The following is a 20,561-nucleotide window of genomic DNA, read 5'->3' as shown; positions in this document are numbered from 1 at the left end:
TTAGCTTTTGCTTTCACAAAGTGAGTAGCTCATGGTTCCATGGAGTTCAAAAAGAGAATTAAAATGGAAGAACTTCCTCCAAATGTTGAAAAGATCTTAGCTATCTTCTAGTCCAAGTCCTTTTATTTGTTAAAGAAATCAAGTCTAGAAAAGTTGAGTGACTTCAGTGACTCAATTTATTAATGCATAGCTTATTTTTTTCTCCTTCCCTCATTTTCTCCTTTTCCTTCACCTTTTCTCGCTCCTCTTCCTTTTTTTATTCTTTTGTGCCACTCACCCTTTCATTTCCCTTTCTTCCTCTCTACCCTCCTTCCTTCCTCTTTCCCTCTTTCCTTCCTTTTTATCTTCTGTCTTTCCTTCCTGTGTTTCTTCTTAATGCTATGATATTATTTTTTACCTCTCTTTCAATTTTATTTTTGTTTTCAGTATAAAAGGCTGCTTCTCCTCACACCCACACAGTGGCTATTTTCCTACAAGATGAAACGCCATTTTCCTGGAAAAGAAGAGAAAGCAGTGTGTAATACCTGATTTTCTCTTATTTTCTAATTATTATGTTTCCTGGTCCCAACATGTCTAACTTCTAAGTTTAACTCTAAACATCTAAGTTCTCGGGGCATCATGTTTCTTTTGGTATTCATTTATTTACTAGGTGAATAAATAGTTTGCTCTAAGATTACATTAAAACTTCATCTTCCATCTGATAGAATTAAGAAAACTCGAAGAAAGAGCATAATTATTGATTATTTTGACTAAAACATGAAATATATTTCAAATATGGATTATTACAATTATTTTCCATGGATGTTTAGCATTATTATCTCATGTAAGTCTTGTGATCATCTTCTGGGGATAATATAAAGAATATGACATTATCTTAATTTTCATAAATGAGAAAATGGATTTCTAAGATTTCACATGACTTGGTAAAGGTCATATGTCTCAGCATTAGACCGATATTGGAAACCAGACTTTCTAACACCCAGCTCAATATTCTTTCACTGTACCAAACACTTCTCCTCATGACAGTAACTTCTGTTTGATTATGTACTTAATCAGAAGCTGTGACAGAGAAACTGGGCTGAGAAAGAGTCTTGGGAGGGTGAGACATGGGACAGCATTGTGGAGGAGAACGGAAGAGAGGATTGTCTCATTTAACTTTAGGTCTGTACAGAGATAGTGGCAAGATAGAAGAGAAGTACCTGGTTTATACGAGAGACTCCACATCATTATGAAACTGCAGATTCTATTAGTCCAGAAAATTTATTTCAAGGTTGGAGGTAAGCACCATAGACAGCTCAAAACAAGCAAAGGACTGAAGCAAAGGGAACCCATGATACAGATCAACGAATCTGACAGTGGGAAAAATAGTAACCAGGACAAATAAAATTATATAGTACTATGGAAGGATTGGATCTTTCTGCTTTTTGGTCTTAGGTAAATTGCCTATTCAAACAAATTTCCGTGTGTATGTGTGTGTGTGTGTGTGTGTGTGTGTATAATTTATTTTCTTCTTTTGCATAATCTGCATCAATGAAGGGCTTCCAATATGTTCAGTGCAATATGATCAGTTCCATGAATGATATCCTTGCATGCCGCATTCTCAGATTCTTCTCATTCTAGGGCTCTGTGTCAGAAACTGTTGTGTGGAACAAGACCCACTAACTTGGGACTTAACAAGTGTTTACTTGACTTTGCATTGGCTTCATATAGGCTAGCATCTTGTAGATTAACAATTTACTCCAAGAACAATAACATGTCACAGCACTGCTTAAGATGCAAGTAACATTTTCCTTCACTTGGAGGGCCCATTTAACAAGATGGTCTAAGGATATGGTTTGAGTGTATGCTATCTCATGAGCTATCACTGTAGGTTTATGTTACTAATTTTATTAAATATACAATAATTAATGTTTCCAAAAGGTATTAGTCTCTCTTTTAAAGTAACAATCATGGGAAGTTGTAAGCAAGTTTAAATAATATACTCATTTTGGGAACTCTTTTGGAATAATTTTAAAAATGTACCAGAGTGCTTTTATTGGAACTTGAACTCTAAGTGCCCACCTAATGCCTGTTGGTTAATATAACTTATATCATAGGACCATAATAAGGAGGACAATAGATAAAGTTCTTCCAAAAACTCCAGTGATTCTACTAAACCCTGTTCACTTCCTTTGTTGCAAGTCAGAGAACACAGTTTCTGGTCTAAACTATTTCATTAATTGTGTAGTTTGAGACAAGTGTTTTAACCACTCAATATCTTTATCTAAAAATTGGATTACATGATCTCTTAGTTTCCTGCCAGCTTCATCAGTCTGTGTTTCTGTGGTCCACTTGATGTCAAAGTCAGTATTCAAAGTCAGGTTCACTTTGGGAAAGTGTGATCTATTTTTTTAAAGATTGTCTAGGTTCACAAGTTTAATGGAACCCTGCCTGTGCCTTGGAAATACTGTCTATGATGGTTAAGCCATTTTATAATATGCAGGTTTAAAGTGATCTAATAACTTCTCACAATATAAAAGAACTTAAAAATATTTTTTTAAAATTTTGAACATAAGGAAATTTACCAACTTTAATTCCACTGGGTAGAATTAAATCTGCAAATAAGTGGCTAATTGTATGTACTTATTGTCAATTGGGACTTCAGTAAAGAGCACTGCCAAGCTGTATGCTTTGGATAAGACAAGCAGTGTGGAAAGAAGGAGCAGGGGAGCAGAAAAAAAATAAATAAGAATAATGGAATGATTGACGAGTTTTGAATATCCAGGAGAATTATTCAAATAAATAGCACTGACACATTTTTAAACAATCATAGATAGATTCAAGTAAACATGAACAGAAAAATAAACAGAAAGGAGAAAACTCATCCTGTGACAGTCTGTACATTTTTTTAACCTAAAACATCATTGGGAATAAACACAAAAATGGAATATAACTTAAATATTAACAGAGGTCATCGTACCTAATGAGAATAAAAAACAACAAGCTCAGTTAACCCACTCCCTACCCTCCATTCTATGAGATGCCTCATGTCTTTTCTAAGACTTTGGGAACATTTCAAGGTCTTGTAATTTCCAAAAATTCCAGGGTTTTGCAATTTCCTAAGAATCTCTGGCCTGGTGTCTCCCCTCCAGCCAAGCTGGAACAGCGTTATAATGCCCATCTCTTGGTGTATCTCCTTCTTAGGCTTTGTGCTCATGCTCAACGTCGAGCTCAATCTCCTGATGTGGCTATCCATTAAAGCCATTCCATGAAATGTCTACATATACAAAATATTGGCCGGGCGCGGTGGCTCAAGCCTGGAATCCCGGCACTTTGGGAGGCCGAGACGGGCGGATCACGAGGTCAGGAGATCGAGACCATCCTGGCTAACACGGTGAAACCCCGTCTCTACTAAAAAAAATACAAAAAACTAGCCGGGCGAGGTGGCGGGCACCTGTAGTCCCAGCTACTCGGGAGGCTGAGGCAGGAGAATGGCGTAAACCCAGGAGGCGGAGCTTGCAGTGAGCTGAGATCCGGCCACTGCACTCCGGCCTGGGCGACAGAGCGAGACTCCGTCTCAAAAAAAACAAAAAACAAAAAACAAAATATTTTGGGAAATATAGTGTTCATGGCAGCAACAACAAAAATTTAAATCTTTCACATAGCTATTGTGGTGTTTTGGAGCTGTGCCACCATTTTGGAGCTCTTTCTGTGGTTCTTGGGCATACATTAAGCCCTCTCACTTTCAGGAAAGATCTCCCCCTGCTCAATTCCCCTTCCTCTAACTAGCTACTCTGAGGGTGTATGTCCTCCCTTTAACAAGAATGCAGATTTTAACTTCATGTGGTTGATGGTCAGGTTTTCCAATATCAAATAAAACCTTGCACTGAGTTTAGAGAAGTTGATCAATAACAGCATTAGCTAAGTAAACAAAATAATATCTCAGACTGTTGAGTTTGGGAAATGATTCTCGAGTTTGCCTCCTGCAATCTTAACAACTGCACATGGCTATCAGACCATGAAACTACTAGAATGCTTATTGTTTAAACATTTCCCCTCCAACTGCACACACATTTTATCTAGAGATGAATTTAAGCATGGAAACTTTAGTACCGAAATGAAACACTAAACACAAAGTGCAAAGAAGGCAAACACTACTCATCTGAGGAGAACATGGCAGTGATTTAAAATCACATGTTTTTGTCAAATAAATCTTTAGGCCAAAGTGGTGAAGTACTCTCGCATTCTTTGATCCTTTGCAAGAAGACTATAAATGTCAGGAATGCCAATGACAACAGAAAAAAATCTACATTATTATGCCTAAATTATCATTTGATTCTTTTAAAATGGTCTTGCCATGTTATATTATTTCTTAACACACCAAGATACATGCTACATTGGATTATAAATTACTTTGAATCTCAGAATCCGAATTTGCAAACTGCTGTGAGTTGTCAGACTGCTATACTGATTAAATGAGCAATCTAAACATTTGCATGAAGAAGAATTCCTAGGGCAATACTCAACTAGAAAACAAGTTAGAAAGAGAATAAAATGACTAAGAGCTGTAGGTGGGAATCACCACCAAGAAAGTGGCAATGCTGTGTCACAAATTTGGGGCTGTGGCTATGTATGAAAACCAGCAGGCAGGTATTAGAGAGAGTGAATGGTGAAAGAAAGGAGGGAGGGAGAGAGTGAGACTTAGAGGGTAGAAGGAGAAGACTGGAAGATGAACGTGGTTCTGAGTGAGAACATAATTACCATGTAAGTGGTCACAGCCTCCCTTCCTCAGAAAGAATTTTGAGTGTCAGTATAGATTCCCTTTCTTCTCATATCATTTCCCAACAATGTTGCCAGTATCTTCCTTGCTCCACTCATTTTCTATCCAAATAGTATGTCAAGTTAGAGTGTCAACTTTTGATACATGGCCCCTAGTGGAGTTAGTTCAGTTGGCAAGACTAAGAAAGAGTTGAACAGCCTGTAATCCCAGCACTTTGGGAGGCTGAAGCAGGGAGATCATGAGGTCAAGAGATCAAGACCATCCTGGTCAACATGGTAAAACCCCATCTCTACTAAAAATACAAAAATTAGCGGAGTAAGGTGGTGCACACCTGTAGTCCCAGCTACTCAGGAGGCTGAGGCAGGAGAATGGCTTGAACCTGGGAAGCAGAGGTTGCAGTGAGCCGAGATCGTGCACTTCAGCCTGGTGACAGAGTGAGACTCCATCTCAAAAAAAAAATGAGTTGAATAATTCTGAAAAATTCTTTAATTGGACTATGAAGTGAGTAAAAAAAATACAACAGCCTCAGGCCACCGTAATTTTACCTGTGAAAGCCACCAGCCTTAAATAAAAACAGGACTTAGAATAGAACATCTGGTCTGTTTGCATCTTTTGACACACCTGGAGTAGCTAATATCCTTTACCCACGATATTGATGCCTGCAATCTTAATTGCAGGAGTTAATGTTTCAAGGAAGAGTTAGAGTAAGAAATGTGAGTGGCAACAAATCTGTGCTGTTTTTCATGGAGCTGCAATCAGGCATTCTTTTGCCAAAGGAAGAACAGAGTTAAGTTAATTAAAATGGCTAATATTGACTAGAGATAAGATTTTGTATTCCAGCAGGTGCTCTTTAAATTTGCCTACTTATACGTTATGATTAATCATTCTTCTCTAAAGAATCTATGTATTTCAAAATTGCAATTACCTTTATATATTTGACTAATTTTATACAATATCAAATTATGGATTTTGTACACATTGTTCTCCAAAATTGCTAGACAGATGTGACAAAGTCAAAATTATTAAACTTAATCTATCTTAAATGGTCAAAAATGATTATGTTGTAGGTTTAATTGGAATTAGAGAAAGGGAATTTCATAAGTACACTATTGTCTTAGTTTGGGCTGTCATAATACAAAACCTTAGACTGGATAATTAAGAAATAACAGACATTTATTTCTTACAGTTCTGAACACTGGGAAGTCCAAGAGCAAGGCGCCAACAGATTCAATGTCTGGTGAGAACTACTCTGCTTCCAAGATGGCACTTTCTTACTGCATTCTCACACAGAAGAAGAGACAAGTACTGTGTCCTACCACGGTGGAAAGGCAAAGAGGAGCCAAACAGGCTCCCTCGAGGCCTTTCTTTTTTTTTTTTTTTTTTTTTTTGACAGAGTCTTGCTCTGTCTCCGGGCTGGAGTGCAGTGGCGTGATCTCGGCTCACTGCAACCTCCACATCCCAGGTTCAAGCAATTCTCCTGCCTCAGCCTCCTGAGTAGCTGGGACGACAGACATGTGCCACTACACCCGGATAATTTTTTGTATTTTAGTAGAGACGGGATTTCACCATGTTGACCAGGATGGTCTCGATCTCTTGACCTCATTATCCTCCCACCTCGGCTTCCCAAAGTGCTGGGATTACAGGTAAGAGCTACCGCGTCTGGCTCTCAAGACCTTTTATGAAAGTACTAATCCCATTCCTGAAGGCAGAGACCTCATGACCTGATAACCTCCTAAAGGTCTCACCTCTTAATACCTTCACACTGAGGATTAAGTTTCAGCATGAATTTTGGAGGGAAACAAACATTCAGACTATAGCAGTTACCAATCTTTACGGGGCTACTGCCCTCAAAGTGCACTCAATTTACATCATATCAATTGCTATACTAATTGACATTGTTTTCATCATGTAATTTTTTTTCCACTTTTGCTCTGCTTTTTTCCTGCCATTATTTTTTAGCATTGCTATTATATGCATTAAAACATCATTGTCATGTTACATTTCTTTTAACAAATATTTAATGAATTTCTCCCCTTCATTGCCTGCAGGATAAAGATCCATTACTTGGCTTTTAAAACTCTACAGGACATAGTCCTATGTGAAACACCATCTTTTTATGGGTTATAGTAACAAAATTGGTGCAAGCCTTGTAAGAATGCTGACCTGAGAACCTAGTCAAGGTAACTTAATTTTTTTTATCCCATGGATAAAATATAATCCTATATCTCAGTTTTTAAGTTTCCACATGATTGCCTCCTGCCTAATCCTTTATCAGCTGTGACCCAACTTCCCATACTTTATCCAGTACACTTATGTGTAGCATTAATGACATTTTGGTCAATTACGGCCCACGTATACAAAGATGGTCCCATAATGTTATAATGGAGTTGACAAATTCCTATTGTCTAATGACATCATCATTGTCATGTCATAGTACAAGACATCATTAACATGTTTGTGGTGATGCTGGTGTGAATAAACCTACTGTGATGCCAGTTGCATAAAAGTCTAACATATACAATTAGGTACAGCACCTAATAATTGATAACATACATAAACAACTATGTTACTGGCTTATACTTTTTATTGTAATTTTAAAGTGTACTTCTTCTACTTATAAAAAAAAAAGTGTTAAATGTAAAGCTGCCTCCAGCAATTCCTTCAGGAGGTATTCCAGAAAAAGGCATTATTATAGGACATGAAATCTCCATGCATGTTACTACCTCTGAAAATCTTTCCGTGGGACAAGATGTGGAGGTAGAAGATAGTGATATTAATGATCTTGACCTTATATAGGCCTGGGCTATGGTGTGTGTTTTTGCCTTAGTTTTTAATAAAAATGTTTAAAAAGTAAAAATATGTTTTATAAATAGGAAAAACCTTATAGAATAAGAATATAAAGGAAGAAAGTATTTTTGGACAGCTGTGCCATATGTTTGTGTTTTAAGTCAAGTATTGTAACAAAAGAGTCAGAGTTAAAAAATTAAAATGTTTACAAAGTGAAAAAGTTACAGTAAGCTGAGGTTAATTTAGTACTGAAGAAAGAAATTTTAAAAATAAATTTGGCTTAAGTGTACAGTGTTTATAAAGTATACAGTGTGTCCGGTAATGTTCTAGGCCTTCACATTCACTCACCACTCACACACTGACTCACAAAAAGCAACTTCCAATCCTGCCATTTCCATTTATAGTAAGTGCCCTATACAGATGCATCTTTTTTAAAAATTGTCTTCTATAGTGTATTTTTACTGTACTTTTTCTGTGTTTAGGTATGTTTAGATATACAAATACTTACCATTGTATTACAGTTGCCTGTACTATTCAGTACAGTAACATATTGTACAGGTCAGTAGCCTAGGAGCAGTAGGCTGTACCATATAGCCTAGGTATGTAACAGGCTATACCATCCAGGTTTGTGTAAGTACACACTATGATGTTAGCACAATGATGAAATAATCTAGTGACTCATTTTTTGGGGGGAAGTAATCCCTGCTGTTAAACAAAGCATGACTATAGTTAAAACTTCTGTTGTTCCCTCTTTGCTCTGGGGCCTTACACCTGCTGATCCCTCTGCCTGAAAGTTTTTGCCCCAAGCCTCCTTGTTAGCTCTCTTATTTTAGCCTCCCTCCTACCCCTATTTTATGTATCAAACAACTTCCCCTTTCTCTGAGAACTTTTTATGGATAGCTCAGCTTGGACTAGGTGCCCATACCATGTGTTTCCATGCCATTCTGTGCTGCCTTTATTATACAAAGATATTGTCACACTTCATTGTAATTGGTTCCATGCCTTCCCATAGACTGTAAAAAGTTTGGATCACCTTCATTTTATTCATCATTTTATTCCAGTATCTCTCCACATCCCATCATTTCTGGCTTATAGCATATGAATAAATGCAATTTCCAAGTTAAGGCTATGAAAAAATATTTTTGAGAGCAGAAAGAAGTAGCAAAGTCAAAGTGATAAATGCAAATTATAACATCAAAAAGCAATTTTTCAAACATTGTTTTTGAGTGGAAAGAGTGGCAATGAACAAAGTTCTAAAACCAAGAAGACTTAGCCAAGAATTCTACACTCCATCCCAAAGCAAAGTGGATCTGTATTTCCCCCAGGTTGTTTGAATCCCTCTTGTACTATGACTGTAGTTTCTAGTTTATTTCTTTGCTGATTTTGTTTTTCCAGTTTTTAGTATTTCGTTTCCTCCATTTACCTGAGTTCTAAATGGCAAAACCACAGCAATTTTCGTTCTTGCCAAATATCTCCTCTGACACAGCTATCTTCCCCCAACCTTAAGTTACTTTCCAAGTATTGATTTTATTGTTGATGTTCTTATTATCTCCAGTTTGGTTCTAAGCTCTACCAAGGAAGGAAGAGTGCCTTGTGCATTTTGGGGTTCTCGCTTAAATTACCTTGGGTACTGTCCAGCACATGGTTAATAATCAATAAACAAACAGCCCACTGGACTTGCCAGTTTTCCTGGGAGAAGGCGTCTTTTATGTCAGGAACAAAATATATTTTACAAGCAAAGAATGCATAGATAAACTTATTTTAAAAGTTCTATATTTTTATATTACTTATTTGATTTGTTAGTGTTATTCTCTGCTTTATTCCAACAGAATGTGATGTGGGTGAGAAAGGATGATAAAGTCAAAGCTACCTTGGACACTAATCAAAAATTTAGGTTAAACTGTATAAGTTGTCTGAGCATCAGTGAGTTATGCAAGCACTCTGGGCTTCAGTTCTCTCACTTGCAAAATAAGAGGCTTGGGTCAGAGAATTTTAATGTCTCCACTAGCTACAACAATTCTATGATTACTTTCATATTATGCAAACAGAGATCTTTACACCTGCTGAGAATCTCAGTGTTTATCCATGATAGTTAAATAATAATCCATTGATAGTCAAATGCTCTTGTTAAAAGATTTCAATATGTTTAATGAGTATGTTTATTACCAATTGGAAAACACTGAGTGATATAAAAAAAATTCTATCACTTACCATAGAACTTCCCTTCAGCACACAAAATCAACCACCAAAACTCTAGTATTATCATGTATCTACAACTCGAATTCAGTTTTACTCTGCTGCTGCAAAGAGTTCTACAAAAACACACTGTGCTTGGCTAACCTCTGGACACATAGTCACACCTATTTAATGTGAAGGAGTTTGCAAGTGCCACTTTCCAAAGTACATTGTGGGAAAAGCTTTCAGCAAGATAAGTCACAGCTAAATGCATTCTTGAAGATTAATTATCACTTGGGTCTTTTCAGCTTTCAAATATACAATTGCATTAAGCATAAATTAACTACCTTGGAGCTGCATAATGGACACTGGGTAGAGGACTTTCACCTTTATGTCTTTGGTTGGAATCTATCCCCAGCTTAAGATTGACTGAAAGTCATTATCCTTTGTCAACTGTTCGGTGACTTATGAAATGAGTTATTGGTCTTAGTTAAGATCCTAGCGTAGCCAAAAAGACCTTCACAATTGATGATCATCAGGAACTGCAGGGACTTGAGAAAGAGGGTCAGAGATTGAATTGGTCATGGAAATTGAATTAGCGTTGCCCGGTCCACCTTCCAAATACTCATTGAGGCTGAGTTTTGCCCTTCTCTGGAAAAGAACGATTTCAGTCTTTAGGGTTGCTGACTGGACGTCTTTCATTAGCATAACATGATGGAGACAATTTATGGCTTTTTCTTCTAGTTAGGGCAGCATAATTCTCCCCAATTCTTTTCTTCACATAAAGAGATATCTGAAGGCTTAGTCAACTGTGGAAAAGATTTTATTTTGTTTGTTTTAAGTATCACAGAGTACAGAAAAGCTACTGAGATTCCATAATATATCTCATCATTATTGTGTCTACGGAGGCAAGAACATGTTGGCATCAGATTATTATTTTTATCTGTCTAGAAATAACATGGTTCAGGAAAAGGCGTCCTTGTTATGTGAAGGCTTTTGTTGTCTGAGTTTTTTGTACCTGCCCTGCATCTGTCAGTGAATGGAGTTTGAAGCTTTGGTTTCCCCACATATGAAGTAAAGGATATGAGACTGGATTTTTCAAAGTCTCTTCTGATTTTATTGGGTTCTAGGATTGACATATTTTCCTTTTCCTGAAGGGCCTTCAGTAGTCCTGGGACTATATGGAAACCTGGGGCTTTTCTCTTAGGAAGACACTATTATTTTAATAGTTGAACATTAGATAGGATGTAGCTTCATTTGGAAGTCATTAGCTGAGGAACATAAAAAAAATTATATTAAATGAAGAGTGGGAATTATTAACAGTGACGATAGAGAACAGATAAATAAAAACTAGAGTTAGAGTGTAAATGGGTAAACAATGCTTTCTATCATATCCCAGGAGGGTGAGAATGTAATTCAGAAGGATTGCAAGAATCATTTCAAGTGTAAAGATGACAATCAGAGGCCCAGCGTAGAGACAGCAGCTGAATCTGTGATGGTCAGAGGCCAAAAATTGGTGCCTGGGAGTTCAGAGTTCTTTCTCTTCTTCTTCCTTCCCTTCCCTCCCCTCCTGTACCTTCCCTTCTCCTCCTCTCCCCATTGTAAAATACATATTTAAAAACCAGAGATTGGCCAGGCGTGGTGGTTCAAGCCTGTAATCCCAGCACCTTGGGAGGCTGAGGCGGGCAAGTCACCTGAGATCAGGAGTACGAGAGCAGTGTCGCCAACATGGCAAACCCCCGTCTCTATTAAAAATCCAAAAATTAGCTGGGTGTGGTGGCATGTGCCTATAGTCCAAGCTACTCAGGAAGCTGAGGCAGGAGAATGGCTTGAACCCTGGAGGCGGAGGTTGCAGTGAGCCAAGATCGCTCACTGCACTCCAACCTGGGTGACAGAGTGAGACTCTATCTCAAAACAAAATAAATAAATAAATAAAATAAAATACAAAACCCCTGAGATTTATACTTGATTCTTGAATTTTTCTTCACTCTGCTCATATAGATTCTACTATTAAGTTCAGTTGATTTAATTGAATTTTCCTATTACTCTTCATCTCCACTGTCACCATTTTAGTCTAGACACTTGCCATCTCTTATCCAATTTACAGGGATAAATTTCTTTCTCTTTGATTCCAGTTAGCCCACTTTCCCATCTTGAATCTTTTCTCCACATAGTTGTATAAATCATCTTTTAAAAAACATATGTTAGAAAACAACTTATGTTCTTAAAACCTTTCATAGTTTCACATTTTCATGAAATCCAAATTATTTACCATGACTTAAGTATTCTGCCTTGAACTTTTACATATCTCCAATATTGCTTTATGTCACTGAGGTCGACAGAATAATGTCCCCCACTTCCCCACCAAATGTAGACATTCTAATTCCTCAAACCTGTAAATATATTACCTTACCTGGCAAAGAGAACTTTGCAGAGGTGAGTTAAGAATGTTGAGATAAGATTAGCTTGAATTATGTGTGTGGGCTGAATGAAATCACAGGGTTTCAGAAGAAGGAGGCGGGAAGGTCAGAGTCAGGGAAGGAGAGGTGATGACAAGCAGAGGTTGGAATGATGCGATTGCCAGAAAGGGGGACCATAAGCAAAAACAGGCTGCCTCTAGAGGCCAGAAAAGGCAGGGACATGGATTCCTTGGCAACCTTGATTTTAGCCTAGGGAGACTCATTTCAAACATCTGACCTCCAGAACTGTAACTTGTGTTGTTTTAGGCAACTAAGTTTGTGGTATTATGTGACAGAAGCAATAGAGAGCTAATAAAATCACTCTCTTCATTCACAAGCAATGCCCTACCTATGTGTCTTTTCTCGGTTCTTGGAATACAACATGGTTTGCAATGCCACGGGGTCTTTGTACCGACTATTAGCCTGGACTTGTGTAATTCTATCCATAATTATGGGCTAATTTCACTTACTCCTTTTGTTATCATCAGTTTAAATGACATCTCCTTGGATAGATCTTCCCCAACCTCTTCTTTTATTTTCTTTCAGCTCCTTCTTTTCGTTTTTGTTTTAATAGGATGCCTTTGTCCTGACAGTTGTTTTGTTTATTGTATACTACTTGGGGCTTTTTGGTCCATTTTATGGGTTTTTCCCTCTTTTCTTGGTCTACTGCTTTCTGTAGAACTAAGTTCCATGACAGAAGAAACTGTACCTATCATGGTTAGCCTCGTATCTTTAGAACGGTGTCTGGCACATAGTAAATACCAAATGAATATTTAAAGTCTTCTTGGCAGACAAAGTGAATGATTTAGGGGGAAGCAGCATATTAGGAAGAGACTCTACTCTAAGAAAGGAAAGCTACTAAATGCTAGCCAAGGATGCCCAACCATTGCTAGATTTTAGGCTTGATTTTGTGCCACAGGGGAGATCAGGCCCTAAGGACAACAGGACAAATGCTAAAGGGGAGTTGTCAGAGAAGAAGCCCAATCCAGGAAACTAAGCAAATCTAAATGGGACTGGTCTGCAAAGGTGCTGTATGGGGCTTAAATTTCAGACAGGTGTTTGTGCCTGAATGTTAGATCCTTGGTCAGGTGAGGCTCAGAGGCCACACAGGAACCCAGCAAATGGAGCAAGTTGTAACTCCTAGGATAAGGGAAAAAAAGATGAACCTAAGTGGAAAAGAGGGCAGAGACCACTACTCTCTTGTCCAACTTGGAATCCTGAAAATTTGATTTAATGCCAGGCACTTAAGAAATCCCTAATAAAAATAGGACAAATACGAGTGAGGGATGAATGAATGATGAATCTATGTATATAAAAGTAATTACCATAATACTTGACGTATTAGACATTCCCGCTCTCTTTCTCTTTTGTAAGTTGTAGCAAATGATGGAGCTGGTGCTGTCTTCTATCTTGTCAGGGACGGCTGTGGAATTGGGGATGGGCTTTTGAAACGCCAGCAGGTCCCATGGTGGAAAAACTGGAAAGACAAAGACAGAAACAAGGCAGGGTCAGCAGCAGCAACTGATTGCTTCAGGGAAGAGGCTGCTTAGAGGAGATACTAATACTGTCGCTGTTTGAGTGACGTTTCTTCAAGATTTTCCTCAGTAAAGTGAGTTAGATTAAGCTTAGTATAATTAACCCAAAGAAATTAGCTTTAATCAAGTATTCAATTCTGTAATTTTCTTGTCTGCTTGATCTCTCTATTCCTTCCTAATCCTTTTGGCATTCAATCCTATTTTATTCTAGATTGATATCTGTTGAATCAATTTCCCTGGCTATCTAAATGACATTTGCTCCAAAGAGAAATAGCAGGCCTTAATTCCCCTAGTGTGTTAATTTCCTTGGGCTGTCATAACAGAACACCACAAACTGAGTAGCTTAAAACGACAGAAAATTATGTATTCTTTAAGGTTATAGAGTCTAGAAACCAAGACGTCAGCAAAGCCACGATCCCTCTGAAGGGTCTAGGAAAGAACAATTTTCTCTTCCTAGCTTCCAGTGGTTGCCAGCAATCATTGGCATGCTTGTTCTCATGGCTGCATAATTCCAGTCTCAGCTTCTTTCTTCATATGGCTTTTTCTCCTTGGTTGCTCTGCTTCCAAACTGCCCTCTTCTTACAAGGCCATCCATTATATTTGTTTTAGGGCTCACCCTAGTCCATTATGACCACATCTTAACTTGATGACATTTGCAAGGACCCTATTTCCAAATAAGGTCATATTCACAAGTTCTGCATAGGCACGAATTTTTTGGGGAAAACTATTTAAACCACTACACACAGAAAGAAAGAAAAGTACTATTGTGGGATATGCCTAGGTTGAAGACTTTGTTGAGGAAAGCCTGGGGAATTTTTCACAGAGAGTTTTGTTTCCTGTATACTTTCTCATAAGGGACTGTCCCTTAATCATCTTTATATTCTCTGTTTGTTTTTTTTGAAACTTGTTCTATACACAGAGGTATTTATTGAATACTACAAAAGCAGTCTTGAATAAATGGACATTAATAATGATCCTCTTGGCTTATGACCCCAGCAGTCCTCCAGTACTAATGAACTAGCTTTGTATTGACTCAGGATCTAGGCTGGGGAATGCCTGATTCACATGTCTTGGCCTCCTGGGATCACCAAACTTTTCTCCTGACATGCCTGTCACCTGGGTGATATGTTCATGACTCCTTTTGACACCTGAATTTTGAGCAGTGCTTTGAGAAATGAAACCTACAGGATGAGGAATTTTTTTGTTCAACAATGTTAGTAATAGACTGGTGCTTAAATGAACTATTTTAAAGATAATATTTATACAGACAATCTACTTAAAATAAGAGGTTGATACAAAAGAGTTGTTCTTCAATTTATAACAAGCTGTCTGGCTAAATTCAACTATGTTGTTTCTAAAAAAGCCTAAGAAGTATAAATCTAAACTTTAAAACAAATGAGCTGGTAGAAACAAACAATGCTAAATAATATGTTACATTTTCTAATTGTTTCATTTGATCAGTACCCAGTAAATAAGACATGAAATATTTTCTTCTCTTACCAAACAGGAAACTGAAGCTCAGAGAGGGTAAGTGGTAATGTTAAAGATAACAAGGGAACAATGAGTGGCAGGGTTTTATGTCTCCATATTCTGGTCCCCTTCCATTTCCAGTACATCACTGCTTCCCATTACCTGGGGTTACAAGGTTCTTTTCACAATGTCTACTCAGCCTGTAGCTATATGTTACCGCCCACTTCTCCATTTAACTTGGTCATAATATGGATTTTGTTCAGAGACTACTAGATTTTTCATGTTCAATTAGTTTTAACATTATTTTCTTTGTTTACAGTCTTTTAAAAAATTACATCTCAAATATAAACATAAAATTAGAGAACAGAGAAGTCCTGTGTACTTGGCCCTAAAGTATCCAATTCATAGTCCGACAGCCTGGGTTTAAGTCCTGTGTGATGTAGGGTGAGCTGCTGCACTCAGAGAGAGAGAGAGCAGTCATGCTGAGCCAGTGTGGGCTCCTGAATTTGCCAACCCTGTGACATGCCCACATCTGGATATGAATGAGGAGAAGAGCTCCAGCAGGAAGTATTTGTAAGTAAATTGGTCATTCTGGTTGCATTGCCAATTAGACTTTGCTCGGCACGTGAATGACTTTGGGCCTATTGATATTTGCTGTGACACTTAAATGTTCAGCACATTATTGATTCTGAATGTCAAGCCCTCTGCTTAGATGCTGTTTCTATGTGATGAGCAGATTACCACAGAATACTAATTGAACCAATTAAACACACACACACACACACACTTTTTTTGTGTGCACAGTGCTGACAAACAGCAATTTTAGTGCACATTTTATCAGAGCCTCTTCTCAACTTTAACAGAAGCAAACAAAAAGCAGTCTTTTAAGTGTTGCTGAATGGTTTGTGGTTATTTCATCAAGAATGAAATATATTTAAAAGATAAATTGCTTCCTACCAGCATATATATTTCTATTGTTTCCTACTACAAAATAATTGATGAGAATATTTCATAAATATAATTTCAAAGAGTTAAAAGACTGTTTTTGGTAAGTATCTAGCAAAGACATTTCAGTTGATAAGTGTTAGTCTACAGTGTTGTAAGAATAGTTCTTAATATTTTGCAATTGATGATTTGGCATCTTGGAAATCATAGGCCAAATTAACAGCTAAAGTAGTTTACATTCCTACCATCTTGTGTTTGCACAGGTGCAGAAAAATCATATTAAAAATCTTCCAGCCACAAACCCCAACACCTATATTTTGCTTCCTGCCCAATAGGAGGTATTTCCACCTAACAATGTCCTGCCACTATAGAATTAAGGGCTCTCATTCACGCCTTCCCCTAACTCTTTTCTCCTGATAACCCTGGTGCTTGCCCACGTGGTCCCACAGGATGGTATGCCTTCTCTTTTTGGGTACTAGAAGTAATAAACTATTCTTTCAATGACATTGGCTTCTCTATGTCATCACTCAGTCACCTTCAAAGTAAATTCCAGGTACATTTAAAAGAGCTATTTAAAAAGTACAATTTTAAATGATTCAGTTGTAAGCTATTTCTCCCTTTTGACATACCTACGTATATAGATACATACACATACACATATCTAAAATCATTTTAAGTACATACTTCTAGAAGCTTAGTTTAAAAATAGCAAGAAAGTCTTTAACACACATTTACTTGAAATAATGCAAGCTCTTTACCTCAAAGAATCAGAAATCTTTTGATTAAAATTAGACTAACTTGTTTTATGATTTAAGGAATTAACAGTGAAGTTCTACCAGGTCTATAAATCATATGAGAAGTCATCTTTAGCCTCAGTCTCTTCTGATTCTGACATAATAATCAGGACCAGAAGGACCTACCAATAAAAAATGAGTTCTTTTTTGTCTCTCAGGCAAAATTGCCCCATGTTTTTCCTAAACATGGATTCACTAAAATATCCTCAGGCTTTTGGGAAGGGAAACATTATGGCTTACTATACGACGACAAAGATAGCCACCAGGAAACACACCTGACAACCAAAAAGCACACCAGCAAAATTATTATCTCTGTTTGTTTAAGATCTATTGTCATAAACCATGGTTTCAAGTTCCTAGTTTCTGAAAGCTGAAACAACATTGAAATCTTCAGTGGATTTGTTATAAAAAAGACCAATTCAATGCAGACATTTTATGGAAAAATAAATGCCTTGTTGTTATGGCTAGTGGAGCATCATCTACAATAGTGACATGATGGGTTTCACCACTGTAGCATCAAATTCAACCCTCACATTAATAACACAAAACCACGAGCTGATATTGAGTGTTAAGGGTGTCCTTTCATGTTCCCTCATGAAGATGAGGATTAACTGTGGCTTGCCAAGCATTTACAGGATAATCTTGTCTTTAACTTCAAAAGGGATGCTAAATGTGATAAAGCCAGATAGCATAGCACTCTTATTTGCAATGTTATCTACTTTGGTGCATACACACAGCTGATGCACTTATGCCGTCAGGAGACTTTAATAGGTCACACTCTCAGAAAAAAAGATGGAGTTTCAAAGGCTGTACTGGGACCTGCTAAGTGTAATCCAATACAGTAGGTCTGATCTTGTCAAGTATATAAGACACTCCCGAAGTTGTCAGGCAGTCTGACAACTTCAGGAGCTCAGGAAGAGCCCCCTGAGCTTCCTTGCTTCTGGTGCTGTGTGATTGTAAGGCCAACAAGACAATGGCATCCAATCAAGCATCACCAACAAAGCACCAACAATACTGTCAACAAAATAAGGCATTTCTTTCAGCTCCAAAGACTGTGCAAGTCAGTGCAGTGGCCCTCGCCTATGATCCCAGCACTTCGGGAGGCTGAGGAAGGAAGAGTCCTTGAGGCCAGCCAAAGCAAAACAATTAGACCCCGTCTCCACAAAAATAAAAAATAAATAGCCAGGCATGGTGGCACACACCTGTAGTTCCAGCTACTGCAGAGGCTGAGGCAGGAAGATCATTTGAGCCTAGGAGTTCAAGACTGCAATGAGCTATGATCAGGTCACTGCACTCCAACCTGGGTGACAGAGTGAAACCCTGTCTCTAGAAAAACAACAAAAACTGAGAGGTGCTATTAAATGAACCTCCCAATTAGCTATTTGAAAAACAACTGCTTATTTGAATTAATTAATTTTGTTTCTTTGTTTTAAATAAATTTGTAAGTAAATCTAGCTATCAGGAAAAAAAGTCCTTTTGGATGTCATTAATAGTTGAGTCATTAATACCTGACTTAGAGAAAATGAAACACTTTTCTCTCAGTTTCTTCAATGTGGTGGGTACAATTCTAAGTTCATAAATACAGTTTGCAAGACATATGACTTTTATTTTCTTAAATCGTGTAATTACCAAACCTGAGAGTTTGCCTTGCGGAGGTTGATGGGAAAATTCGCTTCAGGTCATTTGAGGTTCAGGCCCCACAGCCTTGTCAAAGGTTATGCCAAGGTTCCATGTTTGTTCCAGAGAGACCCCTCCGGTCATGGGTCTTTATGTCCATGCTTGGAATCATGGAGATGGCTGTTGTCTTAGCTCCCATGGATCCTTAAATCGTGGATTACCACTCTTTTGGTGTCTTGAAATAGATGTGGGCATTTTTTGTGGTGTGGGGTCTGAGATGTGCACATCAGAGACTTCAAAGTCCTCCCCTCTTCCCCAGGACACCTCCACAGAATAGGGAGAAGGCACCTGTTTCACCAAGAACCCAGGCTCCTTTATCTTCAATTCTGCTCAGAAGTTAGCCTTTCCTCCTCAGGTCCAATTTTATTAATCATCAAGTCAAATTGCACTCAAGGCCAAAGAAGTAAATTGCTGAGTGAAGTGAGTAGGCAAAGACCATCCATGATTCTTATGAAACGAACATTGTCTTAGCCAGTGTGGGGTGAGCCAATCCCCTTATGACAGGGATATGGGCCCAGTGTGGCCCAAGTGCTGATGTCTGTAAGAGATTTCAGAAGCAGATTGTTGTGTGAAATTTACCAATTCTTAGTGCTGACAAGTCTCATTTTAAAATAAATTAATTGATTAGCCTTTAAGACTATCTGCAAACTGTCCAGGTCTAAAATGACCTCTGCCCAGGATGCTTAGGTTTATCTTTTCAATTAAGTGGAATTTTTTATTGTTTGTTTGTTTTGGAAATGAAAGAGAGAGGAAAGTATCTTCCCAACAGATTCTGCCTTCTACTCAATGACAAATCCCCTCCACTACAAATTCATTCCTGTCCCTCAGGACAACATGCCAGGGCCTGAAACTGTTGTGTAGAGGAATAGATAAGGGAGAAATATGAGAAAAACAACTCTGAAAGCAGAAATGTATCTGCCACACTCTCCATGATAGAGCACCACCCCTCTCTGATTCAGAAATGCAACTTTGGAGTAACATTTTATTTCTTTATTTTTATCTGGAGTTGTATTTTACTTCCCAACTGAGCTTCTGCTGGGTCTCTCTTAGGTCTCCGTCTTCTTACTTTTTGCCATTCTTCCCTGCCTTATACCCCCAATGGCCTCATACTGCACCGATTCCTTACTGAATTGAAGTCTTGGAATTGAAACTGCTCAGAAAGAGAGGTTTGGGTCTACAATCCAAGTGTGAGTTCATGATGGTTGCCTTGAGGGCTTGGACGTTTTCTATTTTTCCTCATGGCAGTCTCAGTGCAGGTCCTTTTTGTTGAATGAATAGATTTTGCCACTGTTCAGGGCAACATGATTGGAGTGTCAGGATGAGCCCACAGAGGTTCATGATTTCGTGCAGCCCTTCAGACACATCTTTACAAAGTTCAACTCCTTCAGTTCGTATAAATCCAATACCATTTTAGGTGCTTTACATGTACTTTTCCTAAAATGCAGCTGGGGTTATGACCGCCTCCCTATAGCAGCTGGACTCTAATTGCTGCACGTAAACAAACATCATCTGGAACAGGGCCACCTTATAACACTGGATGCTATTTATTTTCAAGACTACCAAGGTCATTTATCACTAATGGCAGGAGTCTGTAGCTGGCTGGAGTTGGCAGAGTCCTGTTTCTATGCAAGCTGCATTTCAAACTGGCTGCAAGCATCTGGGAAAATGAACAGTCTAAACTTATGGCTCTCAAACCTCTATCCAATTTCCATGACCTTGTCTTTACATGATGTCTTCGTATGTCACAATATCATCCATTTGTTGTCTACATAACCAATTAACATGCAGTTGTGTATGAGTGTCATATGCTATTTACATTCTTATATGTCTATATCATATATCTTTAGGATATAAGTGGGATCCCTTTGGGAAGCTTAAAGTATTAAAAGCTATAAGCACAGAAATTTGACATTGTTGAATGTGTAGAAATTAATAATCACTGAAGCATAGGAAGGGTCAT

General features: G+C 38.0%; 1 long non-coding RNA gene across 1 annotated transcript in view; it reads left to right on the top strand.

Moving 5' to 3' along the window:
- LOC102133752 (uncharacterized) overlaps positions 1-20,561 on the top strand; it is a 301,673-nt gene that overhangs the window by 48,436 nt on the left and 232,676 nt on the right. The window contains exons 3-4 of the long non-coding RNA XR_010582863.2: positions 5,946-6,402; positions 6,808-6,939. This is a non-coding gene — a long non-coding RNA (uncharacterized lncRNA). The remainder of the gene's footprint in view (positions 1-5,945; positions 6,403-6,807; positions 6,940-20,561) is intronic.

Source organism: Macaca fascicularis, chromosome 18, assembly GCF_037993035.2.
Source record: "Macaca fascicularis isolate 582-1 chromosome 18, T2T-MFA8v1.1".
In the NCBI taxonomy this organism is placed as follows: domain Eukaryota; kingdom Metazoa; phylum Chordata; class Mammalia; order Primates; family Cercopithecidae; genus Macaca; species Macaca fascicularis.
The sequence above is the reverse complement of the archived record's forward strand: the minus strand, read 5'-3'. Positions and strand labels throughout refer to the sequence as shown.